We start from the raw sequence: 15476 nt of genomic DNA, 5'->3' as shown, positions 1-15476 counted from the left end.
CGTTTGCATTCTCTCAGTCATACTTCTTCACTCTTGCTCCTCTCAATTTGTTATGTTTGGCCACATTGCTGGATCTGCTCTACTTCAGCTCTATTTGACTCCAGGAAATCTGTAATTATTATTTAAGGACCAGAATTTTGTCAAAGCAGTACAGCCCAATTAATCTTATTTCTTGTAATAAATCTGATAAAATTGGGGTTTGGAAAACATATTTATGTTCTGAACAGTAGAAACAAACCACTGAGGCAGACTCTAAATGTCCTCTGACTGGTTAAAGCTTTTTTAATGGTCTAATTTGCCCTAGAGCAACCAGTTACCATCATTTTGGGACATCTGATTTCCAGATGTAGTAGCCACAGAAAAGGAAAGTTCCAAGAACAACATGATTTCTGGGGACACTGATGTTTAGGTGATCAGTTTTCATTATCAGACTTGGTGATTATTTTCAGGACTTATACCACAGTTACTAACATTGTTTTTATTTAAACAGAAGACTGCCAGAAGCAAGTTAATAGCTAGGTTTTGGGTTATTCTCTGTTCTTAAAAGAAGATTCATTATCAGATAATCAGCTAGCAAGCCACATACACTAGCTCTACACATACACCCAGATCTCCCTGGACTCATGCACAGTCCTCCCCAGAGATCAGGGGTACTCCTTGCAAGAATAACATTTGCTAATCAGAGGCAGGCACCACAGGCCAAGTCTCAAGCATAAAGCTCTGAATTCCCATTCTGGGAAACAGTGTCAGACTTATTGTGTATGTATTTTACTGAATGGAGTTCCACTAAATCCTGTACATCAGGGTGTGGCTCCTCTTGATAGAAATATAACAAACAAATTACCTTCATTTGTGTTTTATCCAAATAAAAAATGCAAGACTAGAGTGACTGTTCAAAATAAACAAATAATCCTACTACCCCTTTCCCAGCCAGAAAACTGCTTTTCAGCAATGCATTGTTATTAGAGGTAAGGAGAGAACCTTAGCAAGTGCACATATGCTGTAACAGAAAGTCCTTTAGCCTCTTAGAAAAGAAATTTCAGTACTGACAGAATAAAGACCACAAGAGCATCCACACAGATTCTTGAAATTAATCCTTCCTGATTTAAAGTGGAAGACAGCAAAATTTTTATTGAATCGTCCTACTGCTCTCAAATTATTATGTGCTCTACTAGATTGCAGGTCAGTCACACCAATCTGGAGGATATTATTTTTTTTTCCCTTTCCCCCCCTACTTATTCTTTTCACTCCGACAGCACTATTGATGAAGACCTCAGGAAAAAATACCAGTGCCCAAGACACTTTGATGGCCTTTCCACTGTGTAATTATACTTACTCTTGATAACACTAAAGACATGCCTTATTGGTAGTGGCACAGGCTGCTTTCCTTTTCACAGAGAGATGGATTGTTTCTGCAGGCCTTGATGGCCTTCAAATTATCTGAGCACAGAAAAGAGAGCAGAGTGAATTTTATTTTAACTCATTTTATTTCTAAATTTATTTCCCAGTAGCTAGAAGGTGATGACTGCCCCAGCAGTCAAGTCAATTGTTATCTGTGGGACTTGATTATGTTTAGACCCAGTCTCTCATTTTGAGCAAGACACAGTTAATGAGGAGAGAAATGAAAAGTGCATTGAGTCACAGTGTGTTTGTGGTAATTTGTGACACATTCACTCTACTCAGTTCTTTGTTTATTCCTTCCCCCCTCCACACAGGTCCTGTAGAAAAAGGAACAGATAAGCGAATTCAGTGGTAGACAGTTAAGGGTGTTGAAAGTAATGAATCTATATCTCTCTATCTCTTTCCCCATTGTTGGCAGTAATTGGAGCAGTGTTCATCTATACAGTAAAATGCCAGTGAAGCCCATCTTAATGAAACATCTTTTTTTCCATTATTTTGCAACACATTTTTCATTGACACAGCTAGTTTTTATTTTCACTATATGCCTTTTATTTTTTTTTGCAAGCTCTTTGCCACTCTTCTAAATAATAGTCCATTAAACAGTTCACAGTGTGTGTTCTGTAGAAATGTAAAAAAGTGATTGGATGATACTAATTAAGGAGAGATTTTGTTTCCACTTACTGCAGATCAATGGTGGGTTACATTAAAGCTGCATTTTTGTGATGAGTTTAAACACAAAAGAACAGCTGTGCTAAATACATATTTCAAGGCTTACAGGTAGGTCAAATAAATTTTCCTTTCTTTGCTTGTCTATTTTAAAACTATAGCAAACTGTATGCAAAGAATAGTAGTAAAATAAAAAAGGCAAATTTTTCACTGCAAATATTTTTCACTTGTAATAAAAACAGCTAATTCAGAAATGCCAGTTGCAATGCATTGAGATCCTGTTGGCTTTTAATTTAATCTATAGACTGCTATGCATTAATTTTAATGAGACTTTTTTCCTTCTGTTTTCTACAGTTGCCACTCTAAGGTATTCCCTCTCTGATTTATGGTAGTGCTAGATACAGGAATAAAACATATTAGTGAAAAAACTCTTCCTGTATTCAAACCCACAATTCTTCCTTTAATCCTAAATTATTCTGAGCACAAAATTTAACCAAAATCTCCATGCAGAGATATGTTCATATGCAAAGAAGAGTGGCAGCTCATTCCAGTCAGATCAATTAAAATAAAAATTCACTATTCGTTGGCATTTCTTGATCAGCACAAACAACATTCAGAGGAAATTCACCTGTTTGTCTCCAAGTAATGTAATGAATCCTGAACATATATGACAAGGAACTAAAAGAGAAAGTGCTTTTCAGGCACTTGCTCTAAATATTAAATGTACAAAACAGTTTTAAAATCAGTTCACTTTATTTTAAAAATGTATTTTCTTTGACACAGGATGCTATATAAGGAAACTATAAGCACCCTGGTTTTGTCCGGTTCATTTCAATATCAAAAGCACACAAGAATTTTTTTTCACACTTTCCTTGTACTTCAACACTTTAGATCCCTATTCTAAACCACTATTAGCAGACTAGAATGAGTAGGTTTTGTATACCATGGACTAAGGAAGGTGTCTGATACCTTTGATTTTGTAGAAACCAAGCTCACATATAGATTTACTATTATACAACAAAAGTTTGTACCAAACAGATAAAAAGGTCCATCTTTACTGTTTTAAGTTCAAACTATCAAGTCAGAACCACGTACCTTTCATCAAATCAGGTTAAATTAAAAATTAGTTCAAAATTCATAATACCTTTGTTTCATGCTGAAATCTGGGTGGTCTCAAACTCTTGAAAGGAATCATGTATGCTAGAAATCAACCAAACACTGGATGGTCTCACTTTTCAAAGGGGTGCACTTGTGATAATTTTAAGAAAGTGTTATTTGTGTATACTTGCACGTTACACTTTCTGCACAAAGAAAAAAACATCCATGGCTAGTGTGAAAGGCCTGCTGTGAGTCTAAAGACTACTTGTCTATAAACATGGACAGAAGCACCTGAGCTCCATGCCTCACTCCACAGTGGTCACCAACCTGCCTTTTCCACAGGTCATGTACAGCTGGTCTTTTCCTAACATCATTATTGAAACACCTTTATCCCTTACACACCTTGAAATACAAAGAATGCCATTTTACAGCACATTTTTGGTCCAGAAGAACACTCTGTTTAGTCTGTGTATCAGCTAACTGATCCCATGAAGGAAAAGGCTATTCAGCTGCAAAATGTGAAAGCTTGTAGGGTGTGTTACAGAATTTAAAAGCTGTGCTGGGACCAGGGAATGTTCAGGAAAGGCCTGTTTTCAAGAGTGACATCCACTCTTGAAGTGAAAACAAAGACAGTGGGAAAGCATTCTGCTAGTAACAGGGCACACTTCCAGTGAATAAAATGGTCTTTAAAACCTGCACTACTGTGTACCCCACGCTGCTTTTACTGCTGCTATGAACTGGATAGATTAGGGTGAGTAGCACAATTTTTAGTTCAATTTTGTTCAGTGTGTCTGTAGTTGTAGAATCCACATGTATAGAAACTCTTTATTTAAGCTTGGGTTATCACTGGTATTCTCACAGCAATTTATAAAAGGAAGCTTCTCCTGGTATAATTCATTAAAAATTAATCAACCCATTTCTGTGCAAATCTCTGTGACATGTGTTCTTTGATGCAGTGAGTGCTGAATAGTCTTTTCTTTATTATGAAATGACACAAATGGAACTTTCTAATTGGCTGTCAGTGATGTCATATCCAAGTAAATGAATAAGTTGGCTTATTTCTCTTATTACAAACATTCTCCATGACAGACTCTGAGTTTCTGGAGCTCTCCTGTCCCTCTTTGGTAGTTAACATCACTTTGCTGGAACAATTACAGTTATGCCTCTGTAAGAGGATAGAAACTTGCCAGGGCATTTTCCTGTCTTTGTTTGCATATGGGGGACACTTTTTTCATTTTCCTATGTTTCCCTACTGCCCACAGAGGCAATGGGGAACTTACCAATTGAAATAAGCAACAACTTTCTTACCCATCCTTTCAGGGATGTCTTTTTGGGTGGTTTCATGGATTGTGTCAAAATCAACAAGAAATGTGGTCACATTCATATCTAACTCATAGTTTACAGACTTCAAATAATATGCAGTAGTTTCATCAGCACAGCCACAAAACCTACATAGCCAAGACACATATGGAAACAGTGAGATTTTGCTCTTGTGGTTTTCAGCTTATTTATGTATTTGGTTTACAGTGACTCGTTAATGCAGAAGGATTGCCATATCTCCAGTTTTTTCCAGGAGGGTCAACTTTCACTGCACTAGGATTTGCTTTCCAAAGAATGTGCTTTGGCAGGAATGGTCCAGCTTACATTTGTTTTTCTCTGTACCCATGCTTACATTGCTCTGTTACCCATGTTACAGAACTTAGATAAAGGGCAAATATTTTGCTTCTAGGAGTCACCTTTCAAAATCATGTGGCAAGGTACGACATCCTCTAGCTATCCTCCATACAGCTTGTCAAACCAAGATTACAAATTCATAACTTCTTTACTACCTCAGCTCCTAACTACATTCATCCTACTTAGTAAGCAGCTCTGCTTTCACCTTCAGTTTATGCCCTGCTTCAAGATCCCTGGTCCCCAGGTCTCTGCAATTTGACAGGACAGCCAGGATCACCCTCATGAAGACCATGGCCTCTCTTGCTCTCTCTGATTTCACATGAACTCTCATCACCTCCTTCTGATCAGTCCCTACCAGGTTTGTCAGGAGAGTGAGGCACTGCAGACCTATGTTGCTGCTGGGGGGAGTATAGAGTTTGGCATCCTCTAGGATGCTCTGCTGAAGACAAGACCATAATCTGATCTTCAGCTCTACACCTGGACTCCCTCCTCATGTTACCTAGTGCTTTGTTTAAGGTATATGAAGTAACAGAATATAAAGTCAGCTGGAGACTCCAGTATTTCAGGTGATTTGCTTACTGAATGCTCTCCCAGATGTCCATGATTATTACTAATCATACGCACAATGACAATGCAGCTTTGGTAATTCTTATTCTCCAGGGCCTTTAAAAAGGTTATGGAATATAATGTGCAGCAATCCCAGCTGATGGAGCTAGCATGGTGCTACTCTAAGTAAGGTTGGAGCTTAGCAATCAGAGCAACTTAATTAAAATATCAAAAAGAGTGAATGCAAAATATAACTTGAGAGATAGATGTAAGTGTCTTTTGCCAGTATCAGGTTGTCCCATCTTCCAGTCTCTGAATATTCCTTGATTTGTTTTGTCTTGTTTTAGGAAAAAAAATAGAAGACAGAGTTTTTTCCCTTTTTTCTGTGCTTTTAATTTCTGTTCTTTCTTTTCCCCTTACTTCTGGTAGACAATGGCTTAATCTAAAGAATAAAGACACCATATGATTATATAATTTTCTAATCCAATTACGGATCTTTGATATGGCCCCTTATCTTTTTTTCTTCATACAGATCACATGGTTCTTTAAACTTGAAAATATCTTTACTTTCCAGATCATGCTTTTACCTTTCCTTTGCATTTCACTAAAACACAAATGTGTAATATTTAATTATTTGATTCCTATCTTGTGAAAGGAAGATTAATAGAGACATTAATGAATACAGTAATGTAATCAACAGTTAGCTTTCCTAGAATAATTTGATTGGGATTTCATTTTGCAATATAGGTGAAAACCTGGCTCCAGTAAAATTGCAGCATTCCCATAAGATTTAATAGGACCAGAATCTCATTATCTACTTCCTGATGACCTGAAAATTTTCAGTATTTGCCACCATGGTCATTTGACACCAGTGGAAATGCTCTGCTGCTTCAATGTGTGTTAAAGTTCAGAGGAATACTATCAAGCTGCTCTGCCTTGGAAAGAGAAAAGCTTTGTCCACAGCAAGGATCAACAGCCCAGTTAGGCAGCAGCTGTTTCAATGGTGTATATAGAAGCAGCCATAGTCACTATTAGGGCTATTAAATGCACTCTCAACACTTCTTAAATCCTGCACATGACCACTGGTGACAAAAAGAGTATTAATCACACGTGCATTTTTGTTAAAAATCATCCACTTGTTCATTTACTCTGCCTCCCTATAGGAGTTTGAGATTTTCCTGTAAGTTAAATTTAGAAGTTGAACACTTAAATCTCATGCAGTACTTATAGAAGTAGCAGAATTCTTTACAAGACACAGAGGAGGCATATAAAAAGTTGTGTTATCCTTGGTGTGATCTTTTATATTTACTGTAGCTCATTATTTGATTCAGGAAACTCTGCCTTGTTCACTTATCTTTGATGTTAGCAGCATCTGAAAATCTAATATAGATGTTTCTTTTCCTATTTTTTTTCCCCAGCTGTTGTTTACATATTCTCTCCCATTTGTAAGCAGTGGAGTTACAGTGCTGGCCCTCCTAATGCTGGTTGCTGAAGTTCTTGTTGGTTTAAAAAAGCGAATAACAGTCCAGTCTAGATCCTTTTGCTCTTGTCATAAAGATGGCAAGAATTAAGGCTCATGACAGGGATAACAAAACTGATTTTTTCCTTGCCCTTTTGCATGGAAGCTTAACTCCTACATAATAAAGAGAAACCCTGCACCTGGACTTTTAAATGTACTGTGAGGCATTAAAATTTTTCTCTTGCCATTAGGACCCATCAAAGGGACTGAACGGACACAAAGGCTGTGAGCAGGAGCAGCATGGAGAGGACAGCAGGTTAGTAGTCATCAGTGACAACATGATTCTGAACAGTTTGCTGTGCTGTGACAGCCTTCCTTCCCTTCCATGGTGTCCTTCCTTTCTCAGCCTGCCAGTGCTCAGTTAACTAGCACACACAGTGGCAGCTTTCATGTGTTTTATCTGGGATAGTATCAGATAAAAAATTATAGTAGAGTTGTGGGAATATGTGTATATAAGTATAAAATAATGGAAGTTCAGAACAATATAGAATAAAACAAAAACCTGTAAAGTACTGAAGACAGCACAAAGATGAGAATCCTATGTTGGCACACATTCGAAATTCAAAAACTATGATCATTGTCCTGAAGGTTTTGAGTTTCCTCTGTGCTCCCCATTACATTCTCAGGTCAAGTTGCTGTCTGTTACCCTGCAAGCTTAGGGACAGCCAATGAAAGCCTCATTGATGCTACTGCACAGGCAATTGAATGAATAGGAACTGTGTAAGAGTTATTAGTAAACTAGTAAAGAAATCTCTAAATATTAAAATATTTAAGATTTTTTTTAGGTATTTTGATTTGTTGTTCGAGGATGAGACTTGTTATGTATTGGGAACTTCACTGAATATCTTCCTGTTGTTTTGTGTATTTTTCTTTTAACCCTCTGCTTTGTATCCCTGCTACATGCCACTATTAAAACTGATCTACAAAAAGAGGTTTAGTGAAGTTTATAAATTGTGCTGAAGATGGGCTCCCCTGACTCAAAGTGCTCCTGAGTATTAAATAATATATAACATCAGAATTGCTTCCTTTTTGCTTAGGATGAGCTCTTACCCATAAGTCACATGAGATAGTATGATCATGAGTTTTTGTCATGTTTCTTATCTCTGAGGCAAAGCCTTCTCCCAAGAAGAAAGGTCTTGATGGAAGGCCCACTGCATGGGACATAATTGCCAGTGTTTGGGTAGCAAACACTGGCAATTATGCAGGGTGGGAAGCAGCTACAAGCTGTCCTGTGACAGTCACAGACAGGTCCAGTCAGCTCTCAAAGAGATGCAAGCAGGGTGAACACCATCAAGTGTCCAAAACTGCGGCCCTTCAGGAGAGCACCTCACACCCCAGATCTGACGCTTGTGAAAAAGCTGCAGCCATGAGGGGCATGAAAGACATGGGGAGATGTCCTTGGGAACATGTGATTGGAGGCACAAAGAGGGTTTGCTGAGGACATGGCCTGAGATATATTCTTGAAAGGAGGCACTCCATGGTGGAGGGCTCCCTTCCAGGGACTGCAGCCATGGACAACCCACAGCAGGGAAGGCCATTCCTGAGATACTGCAGCTGTGGGCAGGGATATCCTTGAGAGTCTTTACTACTGAGTGACTTATATCAGAGTGGGAATACCCTTAGGGGTTGTGGCCATAGCTGATCCATACTGGGGCAGAGAAAAACCATTAACAAATGAAGAGAAGCAGACAGAAACCATTAAACATACAACCCGAAACTTTCTGGGGTACACATTTCCTCATCTTAGGAACTGGGATTGTCTGAGTGTAACCCACAGCAAAAACACAGGAAAAAGTGATCAGGAACACAGGGAAGAGAGATTTGGCTTAATATGAGCCCAGATCAGGGAGGAATCCCTTTACTTTTTTGTAGGTGTTTACTTTTAAGTTTCTCATTTGCTAATGGAGTTTTTTCTCAATAAACAAATCACTGATTGGAAGTCTGCATAACAGGACGATAAATTAAAGTTAAAAAGGATAAAAACTACTGAGTCTAAATTGTTTACCCACTACAGGCACTGTGGTGCTGCTTGTCATGAAAGACATGCATCAGTTTTAAGATCTTTTTGCATGTTTCCTTGGCTAATGTGCATTCTGTATTTCAGAAAATGTTTAAGTAAAATAGAGATTTTCTTGTTGAATAAACTGTGTTAGAGCTTCACTACTTCAAGTTCAGTTTAGTAACATTTTATCCTTTTCCAGTAGTGGATTTACAAAATCTAAAATGGAACAAAATAATAAGTTCTGCAGACAGCAATTTTCTCTCAACCAAAAAACACAGTAATTTTATAAGAGGGTAGAAGAACCACAGTAAAGTGGGTTACCTTACAGAAAACTCATATGCAGTTAATGAAAGGATTTTAGTGTATCTGGAAGTATTTTTCAGCTTCCACAGACATAAAATGCCTGAAATATTAATATTATCATAGAAAAAATAGGTTCAGATTCATAAATCATGATCAGTTTCCCTTATCTGGCAAAATTGAGAGCTAGCCTTAAAATTCCTCCATAGTCCACATTCAGGAAATCATCTCTACTTATGGTAGTAAGAGTCAAACATCAGTTTATAGTTAAGCACCTGCTTAAGTGCTTTTTTGGGTTATGTTCAAAAATGAAATGTGATCATGTCCCTCATGTGTAGATAAGGGTCAGATAAAAAATTAGAAGACAGATTTAGATTCCAGTCACCTTCTCTTTAATTAGTGAGTACTCAGATCAGAACTTCTATATGGGACCATCTGGGCAGTGCCGCTTTTAATGCTGTCATTTATTTTTCTATTTCATCACTGGATCTCTTGCATTACAGGTCTGTGTTTTTAAACAGTATCAAAACAAAGATGACAAGCTTATTCATTTACTGGGTTAAGCTGGAAAAATTAAAACTGAGGATGTTTTGGGTGAAGTCCATTTACTATTTTGAGTATTTTTTGCATACAAAGTTTTGAATATCAAAAACTATAATGAAAAAATCTGTTCTGCTAAAAAATCTCTAATTGTTTGCATAAAACAACTCTTTAATTATATTTATATTATACATTTTTATTAGGGTATTACATCATTTTATCAGGGTATGTTCCTTTAGTGTAATATAAGTTAACAAGACTTTCTTATTCTCTACATTAAATTATGGTTTTCTAATCGTGTGAGTTTCATTTTAAATATCATTGCTTCAGTTGTCAGAGAGATGGACAGACCATATGAACCTTAACAGAACATCTGCTTCAAAGTGCATATGCTGTAATTTATGGCCATTTCAGTATCACTGAACTGTTGCCAAATTTAACAGGATTCAGTACTTCCATAAAGATTTTAGCTTAAAAAAAATATGGTGCTTAAGAATAAAATTACACGTGTGGTATTATTAATTTTAAGAGACAACAAAGATTCAGATAAAGTGCCCTTAAGACAGCAAACATCATAAACAAAAAGCAAAGGGGTTGGGTGTTTTGTGAAGAGGGGATCGTTATAAACAGGTCATTCTTCAACAGAAGATATTTTCTAATCACAGGGGGAAAAAATGAAATTTTAAACATATTTCTGCAAAATTAGCAAACACAGCCAGTTACTGGATGGTGAAATCTCTAAAAAAGTTTTAGACTTGAGCGAGGAAGTGTCACAACAGTATGGATTGACATCTGCCTCTGACAGGTTTTTTACAGCTTGCATAAAGGAGGATGAAGGCACACTATCACATAGGGAAACCTACCATTTGACAGAAGAGGGCATTTTCTGACCTGACCAACAGTGCTGGGACTTAAGTGAAGACTCCCCAGAGTGGATGGTTTAAAACATTGATTCATTAGTCTGTTTAATCTTTATGGCTGCTAAGGGAGAGATCCTCCTTGATTTAAAGTCTGACAGACTGTCATCTCAAGAGGTCCCCGATCACTGTCCCTCCACCAAACTGATAAAACAAAAATATAAACCCTAGTACCCACGATGCATAGAATTAGCATAAGGTTCAAGTAGAAAATGGAAATAAAAAATCACAAAGGACTGAACTCAGTATAGGGAGAAGTGTCTGTCAGGGAGCTGCTCATAACTCTCCACTTTTGGAATGCTGTTTTCCAGGCTCCATATGTAGTGCAGCCTCAAATAACTGAGGGAGTGTAGAAGCAGCATAGAAGAGCTCAGACCCTCCACATGCTGCCCACTCACCCTTATACCAGCTACACCATGCTACACTGTGTGTACCAGTATAAACTGATGATATAGGCCAGATAAATGAAATATTGTCACTGAAGATGAAGGTAATCTAGAATAACATGGCAAGGTTGGAACAAGATGATCTTTAAGGTCCCTTCCAACCCAGGCCACTCCATGATTCTATGGTTCTATGACCAAGATGGAAACAGCTACTTTGTAGATGCAGAAAGTTAAAGAGGAGGAATTTCATTTTGCATGTAGGCCAGTATTTGGCCATAATTACTCCTGTGGTAATGCAATGCGTACAAATGGAAAGATGTGAATAAAGAAAAAAGCAATGTGATTATATTCACTGGGGGTGATAATGATCTCTTTCTGCAGGCAGCGAGGGCCAGCTGGGAAACCAGGGGCTGATATAGAGCCAAGGGTGAGGCCAAAACACCAGCTCACAGTTGGTGATCTGGGGGTCAAGATCAGACTTATTGCGGGGACCTTGGGTTCCCAAGAAGGGCAGGCATGGCTGTGGGGAGGGGCCAAGCCTTGGGGCTGCGACAGGACCTGGCTCAGCAGGGACCATGGCCAGGGCTGTGGGAAGCTGAAGACCAGCCCCACTGCAGCGACACTGACTGCCCTGGAGTGTAACATGGGGCCCTGGGCCCTGGGCAGGGTGCAAAGAGCTCAGGGGTGGTGGACAGGACCAGGGAGGGCTGGTAGTGCCCTCATAACCCTGGCAAAATACGCTAGGACTATTACACTCTTTTGGTAAGCTTGCTGGGTGGGTAAGATAGGACAGGAGTCAGAATGAAAATGTCATAATTCATGGGGAGATGTCCACACAGAGAGAACAGGATGAGGCTCTCCAGGAGGCTAAAAGTCCACTCAGCAGAAAAAATAGCAGCAAGGCTTACAGTGTTACCAGGCAGAGAAGCCTTAGGGTGGCTTCTGACACAGTCCAGGACTGATCCTCACTGAGTCCCAGAAGAAGGTTATGAAAGCCTCCCTTGTCCAAGGACAACTCTTCATAAGCTTTTCCACGTGGTGGAAAAACTACCTATAAAAAGAACAACATAAATGCTCGGAAAAAGTCCACTCACTCACATTTTTGAATAACACTTCCTGTCTCTCTTAGTGTCATCTGTATGGCCAGAAAATGAGGGACCCTGGCACTGGCATTTCTAACCATAAAAAAAAAAAATTAACTCCTACAAAGACAATCTGAATATCCAAAGAAAATTAATATTCTTCCTGATAAACCTTGGTGCTTTTTTGCATTTACCTCTCTGACTGTATTTCTGTTTCTCAGGTACCGTAGCCTATATTAACAGTCACTTTGGGTTTAACATCATTAAACGTTCACTGCCATGTCACCACAAATCCCACATTCCCCTTTTCTCTCAGGCTTAAAAAACTCATTTAACACTAAGGGCTAATTAATTAACTGGGTTTTCCTATATTTAATGGAGGCTACCCTAAACCACAGAACCAAACCCCACTGAAATTTAGTTCACTGGGGCAACCTATAATTATATCCTAACATATTTAACCACTGTTCTAATTCATATTTATTGTTACAGTAGAAGTATGTATTATTATTATGAATATGCTCATATGGAAAATTGCACAAGCTACAGTGTACAAGAATATTGTATCATGAATGTACAAGAAGAGCTGCAGAAGCAGATGCCATAGGCATTAGGACTGGATTTCATTCTGAATGAATAAATATAAAAAATTCATGGTGAAAAAGAAAGACAAATGCATTATTTAACAAACTAGTAAACTCAAGGAAAAATATCTTGCTCGATTTTTATACCACATTCACAAAAGTTTTCGCACACCTCCAGATGGTCAATTAACTTTTTTTTTAGTGTTGGCAAACTAGTTTTCATTATTTTCATTGTCCATATTGGCTTCTGTAAAATTCATTTTAGTTCATTATCCTTTATTTACAGATGATTGCTAGATAAGCACACAAGTTCAAAAAGAAAATCAAAGAGGTGTGTGGCTGTTACATGATGTAGGTTGTGTTAGAAGGCAAAGATGACTGTGGGGAATGAGACACAAACAGGGCATATAGCACTGTATGGTTATGAACATCTGCTTCGGGTATGTTGGTAGGACACAGAGGACTGGCACCTGCTACCTCTATGCTCAATGGGAGCTTTTCTACTGACCTAAGTAGAAAATATTTTTGAGCTTCACACAGCTAAAGAAGAAAAAGTCCAGAGAAAACTCACTCTTTTAGAGATTTTTTTGGTTTTATTAAATTAATGAAAAATTTTTTGCAAGTTTTTAATTTTTTCCAAAGACAAAACAATCAAATTGTCATCCACCTTTACTCTGAAAAACTTTCTTTTCGAAGAGTGAAACATTTCAGTACATTTTATAGTGCCCGGAATCTCTAGGTATTCCTATCTCCTGAGATGCTATGCCATGTAGAAATATGAACAGTCTTGTCTCATAACGTTCTGCATCTTCCTGAGTATGCAGAGAACAATCCAGAGATACTGATGTGGATCTTTGCAGAAACCTAGCTGTATAGGTCATGATGCATACTTGTGTATGATAGTTTTCCAGGTGTGGAACCTACCTTCATATCTCTCCACAGTTCAGCCTTGTACCTTTAAAAAGTCACTCTCAACGGAGTAGTAAGCTAGTGCATCAGAGATACAAATGTACATTCAATTCTTAACACCGATTGAGAAGTCCACCTCAACAAGGTAGACTCAAACACATCCATGGCAACAGTCTGTTCATCATGAGCAGATCGTTGGACACAACAGTCTACAAGAACCAGCTTTCCAACTGGCCTTACTGTTGTGAGACAGTGATAACTATATTCATTGGAATAGTAATGACGATCATTTTTCACTTGGGCTATACAATGAAAAAATTGCTAAATGCTGCATATAACTTTGTCTGTGCATTTATTTTTTTGCCCAAGGCAAAAAATTTTTTGGAGCACATGTAAATACTTGAATCCATTAAGAAACACTGAGGTAGGGGTATTCAGACCACATTGTTTGTAGGCAGGTGCATGGAGTTAGCATGTATGTCTGAAAAAACAAAGGAGCATCAGTGTTTAGAATAGGCAATAAGCAATAATAAGTAAGGAAATACAGACTTAAATTCCAAGATGGGGTAACCAAAGCTATGGAAATGTTAATGAATTGTATTCAGCAGAGGTAAAGTCAGCAGGGAGGAAAACACCAGTACCTGGCTGTGACTTAATTGTTACTTTACAAGTGTTTATGTGCTCTGTGTTTAATGAGTGCAGATTGGGAGTCCAGGACTCAATTAAAAATACAATAAACAAAATAGAAGAGTACAAAGGCAAGGAGAAAGCATGAAGAGCACACACTCTAGGGCATTGTGATTGGGAAAACATCACACCATATAAAAGATGTAGCCAGATCTAAAGGAGCAGTAACAAATTTTCAAAGAGATTATCTAAATGGTTCAGGAGTAGATTTGTCTGTGACACAAGGAGTAACTGCAGCTGAGAAGAAGAAGAGGAGACCCTTTATCTTAAAGGCTGAAGTCCCATACACTGGACAGAAATTTGACATGACTAGTAATATATATTTAGTGTTGAAAAGTATTTACTTCAAAAGGGTAGTGTGCTCCACAGAATGCAAGAATTCCCTCAGAGCTGTCATGTTTTCCTTTATTAATATTATAGGAGTATCAGTACTCAACTGAAGATATGGTTCAAAGGGCATCATCTTCCAAAAGGTCTCTCTCTGTGCTTCAAATAACTCACACATGCACACAAAACAAGTAAAATAATCAGAAACACGAAGTGAGCAATAATGATTAATAAAAGAAATAGGAATCAATGAATTACATGCCACTCTTTGAACTACCCAATTAGGATTTTAGATACTATGAAATCAGTGACTGTAAATTCGGATGACAAGGCAATTTGGTTGTCTCTTTTAGAGCCCCACAACCACAACAGTAGTTTTTCAGGCATTGTATTACTCAAGTAGGATGGAATTACCAACCACCGGCAAGTCACTACCCTTGGCAAACAAGTTATTGTCACTTTTGATTCTGACTGTTAGCAGTATCACTGGTTTCATCTCACAAGACAGTTGGTGGCTGTTAATAAAGCCATTATAATTAAGATAATCAGTTGTTGCTTCTGTTTTGATTTAGCTACAAGAAAACAATAGTTAGAGATGTCAACTTTCTAAAAACAGTCAAAATTGAGATGCATATTCAGAAGCAGAACCTGGACACCTGAGGAGGGAGAAGTACTCGCAGTATGCAAGGTCCTTCAGCTAAAAAGGGAGCTCCAAAATGTAGCTTTAAGGATAAGGACTGCATCTACTTTCGGGCATTTATGTCTTCACATTTATCTTTGTCTGCTTTAATGGATGGTGATTCTGTGTCCAAGATATACTTTTGCCTACAGGACTACC

General features: G+C 38.0%; 1 long non-coding RNA gene across 1 annotated transcript in view; it reads left to right on the top strand.

Moving 5' to 3' along the window:
- Window positions 1–3788: 3788 nt before the first annotated feature.
- LOC116808616 (uncharacterized) overlaps window positions 3789–15476 on the top strand; it is a 164590-nt gene continuing 152902 nt past the window's right edge. Inside the window, exons 1-2 of the long non-coding RNA XR_004368430.3 lie at window positions 3789–3916; window positions 7096–7160. This is a non-coding gene — a long non-coding RNA (uncharacterized lncRNA). The remainder of the gene's footprint in view (window positions 3917–7095; window positions 7161–15476) is intronic.

Source organism: Taeniopygia guttata, chromosome 1, assembly GCF_048771995.1.
Source record: "Taeniopygia guttata chromosome 1, bTaeGut7.mat, whole genome shotgun sequence".
NCBI lineage: Eukaryota > Metazoa > Chordata > Aves > Passeriformes > Estrildidae > Taeniopygia > Taeniopygia guttata.
Note: the sequence above shows the minus strand (reverse complement) of the source record. Positions and strands in the feature narration are given on the sequence as shown.